Source organism: Phodopus roborovskii, unplaced genomic scaffold (assembly GCF_943737965.1).
Source record: "Phodopus roborovskii unplaced genomic scaffold, PHOROB, whole genome shotgun sequence".
NCBI classification, from domain to species: Eukaryota; Metazoa; Chordata; class Mammalia; order Rodentia; family Cricetidae; genus Phodopus; species Phodopus roborovskii.
In genome coordinates this window covers 10577899-10585895 of record NW_026126433.1, presented here as the reverse complement: position 1 = coordinate 10585895, position 7997 = coordinate 10577899, and positions in this window count along the sequence as shown.

Genomic DNA, 7997 nt, shown 5'->3' with positions numbered 1-7997 from the left:
ATTTCCATAGGTTAATCTTGGGTGCAACACGTGCCCATAAAAGTTGTTTTGAGACTCTTTTGATTAATCCAGGGGATCTGTTCTTCCTGCTGGGTCCAGGACTATGTGTGGGGTTATCTGTTCTTCCTGATGGCCTGCTTTTCCTGGAACTGGGTGGATGATGTGAGCCAGTCTGCACAGGTTATGGAGTGAAGATCCCATATTCTGTTTCTAGCCCTCTTTTCTGATTTTGGTCTCTCAGGTACCTTTGGGATATAATAATATAAATAACATAAATAGTTTATAATTTAATTATATTACTATATTAAATTACCGTGTTAATATTAATATTGTTTTATATAATATATTAATAATATTATATGGTGATTTTAATAGTATTTATTGTATTTATAATAATAATGTAAATAGTTTTATATTATTCAAACTTAGAAGAGCCTCTAAAATACCTATGGGTGTTTGTAAGGAATGCTAAGGTATAAGTCAGATCATGTGCTAAGAGATGAGCCAGCAGAGAAAAGAGAACCCAGGAAAAGAATTGTTAGTGTGTGCTTGGTAGTCTAATGGTTGCTCAGCACCAGTGATGCTCTAGGTCCAATCCCCAGCACTAAAAGGCTGTTTAACCCTTTAGACAGCCTCATGGCTGCTAAAGCAGGGTCCTGGGTGAGGGTCTGGTCCCTTCACTTCCGCATATAAGCCATGACATATACACATTACAGATACAACCTGATCGGCTGCCTGAGCTGGACTGACTTTCATCAGTCCACTTTCCCTTCCACGAGATGCTGCATTCCATCATGAACTGTAAGCCTAAATAAGCCTTGGAAAACAGAAAGGTAACTAATAACACCATTTTTCCTCATTAAAATTTGTCTTTAATTTTAAATTTTATTTATTATTTCTAATTTTATTTATTATTAGTGTGTTATGATGCATGCAAGTAAGCACATATATATCGTGTGCGTACATACGTGTGTGTGTGTGTGTGTGTGTGTGTGTGTGCGCGCGCATGTGCATGGGTTAGCAGAAAGTAGGGATCCAGTGAAGACACTCCACCCTAAAGCTGCCTTCTAATCAAACTTCAGAATTAAAGAACTGTATGTTCTCTAAAGATCGATATATGAACAAGATGTTTCAAAAGAGGAAAGCAGAGAGAAGGGCAATCAGCAAGAACATAATTCAACGAACCCTCCTGGTGTGGAAGGCCATCGCTTTAAAGTCAAAGAGCATCCAACTGCACAAGTGGGAAAAGAACAGACTCCAAGGTTCATCTGGAGAGACAGGGACCATCAGAAGCAAAGAGAAGATGCCTAACTCCAGCATCTTTCCTCTGTGACTCACCTTCCCTGTGTCCTCTCCTCTAGCCTACATTTAAACTCAGTGGTTAAGAATTCTAATTAATCCCTTAGATAGAGCCTCCTTGTCTGTGTCCCTCTTACACTTGTCTGTTCTGAGCCAAATTACAACCCGTTACATATTCCTTCCATTCCATCTCCGTACCTGTACAGCTGAACGTAAGAGCAAGGATGCAGTCCTATGAACTGCTGTTATTTTAAGTTCATAATCATTAACTTTAGGTGGGCTTTTCCACTGACCAGTAAATAGATAGTATCACCTGTTGTACCCTCCTCCCCATTTTATAGTGTTTTTAACCTCCAAATTCCTCCATCCAGCTTCAACTTCCTATATTGCTTAAAAAAAAAAAAAAAAAAGAGAAGCCACCAGAGAGAATTCCCACAAACCTAATGTGCTACTTCTGCCATGCGCCTATACCTGTGCCCATGGAGTCCATCTTCTTCCATGCCATAGGCCACATCATCCTGCTCTGTAAAAATACTATTGCAGCCATCTCCATCTATCTCACCATAAGTGTCTGCTGCAACTCCACACCGTTCTCTAGTTACTTATCCCACTCCTGTCTGTTCCCAGGCTCCAAATACTTGAAATGAGGTTAATTTGCATCATACCACCATGATCATCAGCAACTACTTCCACACAGCTGCGAAGGTTACCATGCATCTTACTGACCCATAGCAGGATCAGGTGGGCTTCCTGCTGGCAGAGCAATCAGACATCACCCAGTCTTCTCTTCTTACACCACCTGGTAGATCAGGTATGACTCTGCTACCCTTCCCATGCTGTGCTTGAGCACATCACACTCCTGGTATACTGCCTGGTAGATCAGGTATGACTCTGCTGTCCTTCATATGCTGTGTTTGAGCACATCACATTACTGGCATTGGTTCTACTCCACTGGGTGCTTGTGTCCTTAATCTGAACTTTAAGTGTGGGTAGGCTTCAAATCTCAAGGCTTTTGGGTCACTTTTCTTTTCCAGCCATACCCACTTGCTCAGTCATCTAAATTGGCATTGTGACATACATATCCACAGCTGACCACTGCCTGGTTCAATCTCTAGCTTTGATTGTATATCCATCTGCCTTCTCAAGTTCTCTTTCTAAGTCTGGAGTTTAATACCTCTGAAATTTAGCTCTTTCCCATTTTTTATATTAATGGTGAACTCATCTTTTGCTGTAAAGGTCAAAAGACTCACAAAGCTGGGACATACACAGCACATTTGTTCTCCCTCTCAGAAGTCCAAATGCTACTGATTTTCTTCATCACCCCATGATACTATCCTGAAATCAGTCATCGATGCCTCTTATCACCATATCTTGCCTCAACTTTTAAAATTGCTTCTTTAAGAAGCCTCCATGTCTTCTCAGAATCACAATGCTGCAATGTGAGATCATGTCTCATTTCTGTTAGCATCTGGTAATTTTCTGTATCAGTAAGAGGGAAATAAAATCATAGCTATGACCATCAAAACCCATTTGGTCCACCACCTCTGCTGTCTCCCCGTTCCTTGTCCTAGTCCAGTTTGATTACACCACTGAGGCTGTGTTGGATCCTTACACCTTTTCCATCACATTCTTTCATATTGTCAGGCTTGGTCTAAGCATTCACTAGTGGTGATGCGGAGTAGGAAATGAGACTTCAGTGTTAAGCTTTATGAGGCTGAGGTCATTGTCATGTGATGCAGTTTACAAATGGCTTTCCTTTTATACATGGTGTTAATTCTAAAGCCAACAGGGTTGGAAGATTACAAAGAGCAGAAAGATATGAAGTAGAGGATATAAAATACAACACAGAGTCTTTGATGAGGAGCTGTAACCAAAGGCAAACTGGAATCCAGTCAGCGAATGGTGGCCTCACATCCCTCCCGACTCTAGCTTCAGGCTGTAGAAGCCAGGGTCCTTCCTAGTGCAGCCAAAAGTGGGTCTGGCTCAGCAGTCAGAGAAACTGAAGGCGATCATCTCTAGGCACCTGGCTGCTGCCTAGACATATATAGCTACCACCGACCTCTGGTAACTGCTCAGATAACCAACCTCAAGAAGTTTTTGAGCAAAAAATATCTGCTACTTCATGTAAATACCACCAATTTTGAGCAAAATTCTCCTGTCCAAATCTATGCAAAGTCACTTGAGGAAGCTGTCTGAAAACAGTTTACCTAGACTGGCCCAGTAAAAAGCAACCCTTCTCACAAGGTCCCCTAAAGCCTCTACATTTGTTTTGCCTGGCCTAAAAGCAACCACCCTCACTGCAGATATTCACACATTTTTCAAGGCTTTACTGAAAAGTATCTTCTCTGAGTACTTCATTTAAAATTTTGTATTTTTCACTGGTAAATCCTGTGGAACAATTCCTTTGAAATTTTGTTGGAGGAAAGCTTAGTAAGATGGCAATCACTTGTAATCCCAACATTGAGAGGGTGGAGACTGGAAAACTGAATTTGAAGCCAGAATGGGCAATATAATGAGTTCTATGTCAGTCATAAAGACATGGGAAGGGGGGTGGCGGTGGCATTGTCTAGGGAAAATGATGTCTAAACTAAAATTCTGTTAACTGTTATAGACTTTATTTACTACCCCATTCATACAATTAATGAATAGCAGGAGTCTGAGAGTCTCAGTGGGTGGTGAGAATTTGACCTTCATGAAAGAGGCAGAATTCTTTAAAGGTAGCCCCAAGAGCTAGCTCCCTTGTCCCTTTCTGTCATTGAGGGCACAGCCTAAGATGAAACAGTAGATCCTCACTTGACAACAAATTTACCTTGGTCTTAGAATTCATCACACCCATAACTGTGAGAAAGGAATTTCTGTTTTCTGTAAAGCTGTTACAGCATTCTAAAAGGATAAAGTTGATTTAAAAACAAGCATGCAGACACCTGTCTCAGTATGCTGTTATCATAAAGAAGGTGAGGATGTAAAAGTCTCAAAATTTGACCTCCTATATATGTCTTTGCTCAGGAAGGTGTTGAAGTATGTGTTCTTCCTAACAAGGCCAACCAATAAAGAAAAAGACTCAAAGAGGGAAAAGAAATCTCAGGAAAATCACCATTCAAAGGAGATAACTAAATTAAGGGAGTATCTGTGAAGAGGGGACAGAGCAAAACAGTGTATTCTTTCCTAAAAAATTACATTTATTTATTTAATTTATATCCATGCATCCATCCATCCATTCCTGTGTGTGTGTGTGTGTGTGTGTGTGTCCATGTGTCCATGTGCCAGGACACACAAGTGGAAATCAGAGGACAATTCTCTCCTTCCACCATGTGGTTACCAACAATCAAATTCAGGCCATCAGGTTTGTGTTTTTATCCCTGAGCCACATCACTAACACGAGGCAGCAAATTCTTAATGTATCTCCAGGTAAACACAGTAGAGAGTTCACTGAGATCAGTGAGCTACCTGGAAATCAGTCAAATCATACAAGGAGGTTGTTCCAATACCAAAGAAAACAAAAAGTATTTCAAGAAAGGAAAAAATGTTACCAATTTATATTATGTAATCTGGATATACTGAGATTTACAATGTTATTAAATGTTAAGGGTGACTCTGGCCTGAGTTCACAGTTACACTGGAATAAGATAGAAGAGGACATGAGCACATGTGTATATGTGTACACACCTTCATTTGGTGATGGGAATCAAAGATGCAAAAGAAACTCATGCCTTTAATCCAAACACTTGGGAGGCAGAGGCAGGCAGATCTCTGTGAGTTTGAGGCCAGCCTAGTCTACAGAGTGAGTTCCAGGATAGTCAGGGATACTCACAAAGGAACCCTGTCTTGAAAAACAACAACAAAAGCAAAAGAACTAAAAACTCTTTTATTTATTTTTATTTATATCTGTCTATAGATAATAATGAATAAATCAATCTCAATCATTTAATAAACCAATATGTCTATATGAAATTATAAACTTATTAATGTATTTGAAATATTTAATCTTTAATATTTATTTACATGTGTGGGTAAGTGTGCACATGTGTGTGAGTACCCACAGAAGTCAGAAGAAGGCCTCAATGTCCTGGCGTTGGAGTTACAGTGGAGTTACAGGTGAGCCACCTGACTTTGGTGCTGATAACCAATCTTAGATACCCTGTCAGAGCAGCAAGTGTTCTTAGCTGCTAAGCCATCTCTCCAGCCCTGTGTGTAGAATTGAATGGATAATGGTTAACAGAAAATTACGGTTATTAATCAAATTAATGTTCACAGTCCATTTACATATGTAGCATCACCTAAGAGACACACTTCTGGCCAGGGCTGTGAGCATCTTCCCAGAGAAGTTGATCTGACGATGGAAGACCTATGTGGATGTGTGACAGCATCTGTGATTCCGGGCTGAGTAAAAAGAGGAAAAGGAAAAAAAGCAAGCTAAACTGTATTCATATGCCTCTTCTTCCTTAACGGCAGGAATCACTCTAGATTCCTCTCCTGCTCCATTCTCTGAGGCAGAGTCTGTAAGTCAAACCTCGAGTTCACCAATCCGGCTGGTCTCCCCTGCCAACTTGCTTTAGGACTCCTGTTTCCACATTCTGAGGCTAGAATGACATGTTGGCTGCTCTGCCCACCCTGAATTTACTTGGTTTCTGGGGAATCCAAATGCTAATCTTCATGCTTGCCAAGTGCTAAAACTGTTTAGCCATTTTCCAGTCTCTAATATGATGAGTTTTTAAGAAATATGTTACTCTTCTGATTAGGGAATCATAAATATTTTTAAATGAATTTCCAAACTGTGTAATTAATTTTTCAAAATACTTGCTGATGATAATATATCTTATTTGCTAAATAAGAACATTTGTTTTGGGTACTAGGAATAAATTTTCCTATAAGTATAATCTTGTGTTGATGTACTTGATATTAAATTTGGGTTCTTACAGCTTCCTGGTCTGGAAAGGGAGATATGTGTGGTTTTTTTTACTCTAAAATATATGCATGAGATTATTTAAATGAGGCTATAAGATATGGTAGAAAGAGTACAAGAAGCAAAGCCAAAGATTACATTATGTCCAAAGCTTGAATCAAACATTAAAGCAAATGATGTATTTTATGGGAGACATAACACAACACTTAAATTTTCTGAGTTCTCTATGTCCTATGTTTAAACATGTAATTTTAATAAAATATAAAAGTAATCAAATTACTAAATGTTTATTTTGGGTGCTCCATTTCCCTCATACATATACTATACTGGGTCTCATGGGTCATATAAATTTCACAGAACATCTTTGCTTTCAAATCATTTGTAGTCTGGTTGGGAGAAACAAAGCAAAGAATGCAACTTGTTTTTTCCAACTTTAGACCTCTGGGAACAATCTTATGCCCTGTTAGGTATGTGCCCTGTCACAGCATAGGGTCCCTTAGTTCCTGGTATACTTCTGTTGTGAATGGCCAATCACCCCAGGTGTGCACCAGGGATAGACCAAAGTACAATTTCACAGAAGTCCAACTTGGTGAGATCAATGGATTTATTGGACTTGTGTATAGAACATGAATGAGGTCATACTTACAAAAGTAGGTGAGCCCCCAAATAGCTCCATCACAACCAAATCTCACCCCACCATGGATGGCAGCCTTGTAGAAACTGCATCATAAAGTCCCACCTTTAATCAACTTTTGCCTGGATACTCCAGCATCTCCCAAGATCACTTGCAGCTAGGGGAGTGAATAATGGCCGGAATCCCAGATGAGGGTCTCCTAACCTTCAGTAGTAGGGTCAATAGCTTTGTCACTATTATCATCACTATAGACCTGGTACCCAATGTTGTGTTGCCATGGCCACAAGAAAGTTCAAGATAGCATCTTGTTATGCTCACAGGAAGAGTCCATACAACTTCCTTGTCCCTCAGAGATATGTGGTTGGCTAATGCCATAGGTGACAGATTTGAGTTAGCTCTTATGAACATCATCTTTCCCTTCCTCTTCTGCTTCTTCTTGGTCTGAATTCATTTGGATGACTAGATCTGTCTAGTATCAGCCTTGAGCCATGAAGCAACACTGATCTTCCTACTATCAGCATTGAGCCATGAAGCAACACTGACGTTTGAAGCCACTCTTGAGGGATGACAGAACAAAAAAGGCAAAGGGACCACAAGTTCCTAGTATCAGCCAGGAATGTTCTATAATGTGATTGATAAACTTTTGCCTTGTTTCAGTCTCCCTTTAGACTTCTTGGGTGTTTGGTCAATCCTACTCCTTATTAATATGGGAAATATGATAGACGAATAGGAAGGTACTGAAGAGATAGCGTAGCAGTTAAAAAGTGCTCACTGCCCTTAAAGAAGATCAGAGTTTGGTTCCTATGGCCCACATGGGTATCAATTCTCAGGTTCCTCTCACTTGGGTTATTTTTAATTTTTTGTTATTTTTTGTTTGTTTGTTTGTTTGTTATGTTTTTGTTTTGTTTTGTTGTTGTTGTTTTGAGACAAAGTCTCCCACTGACCTAGAAGTTGCCAATTCAGCTGAGCCAGCCGGCCAGTGAGGCCCTGGAAAGCTTCCTTCTCTCTGGACTCCCAGTGCTGGGATTACAAATGTGGGCTACTACACATGCCTTTTAGAAAGTGGATTCTAGGCATCAAACTCGGGTCCTCATCCTTGCAAGACAAGGGTTTTATTAACTGCTATTTCTCCAGTCTATATTAGCATTTAGGGAAAGAAAT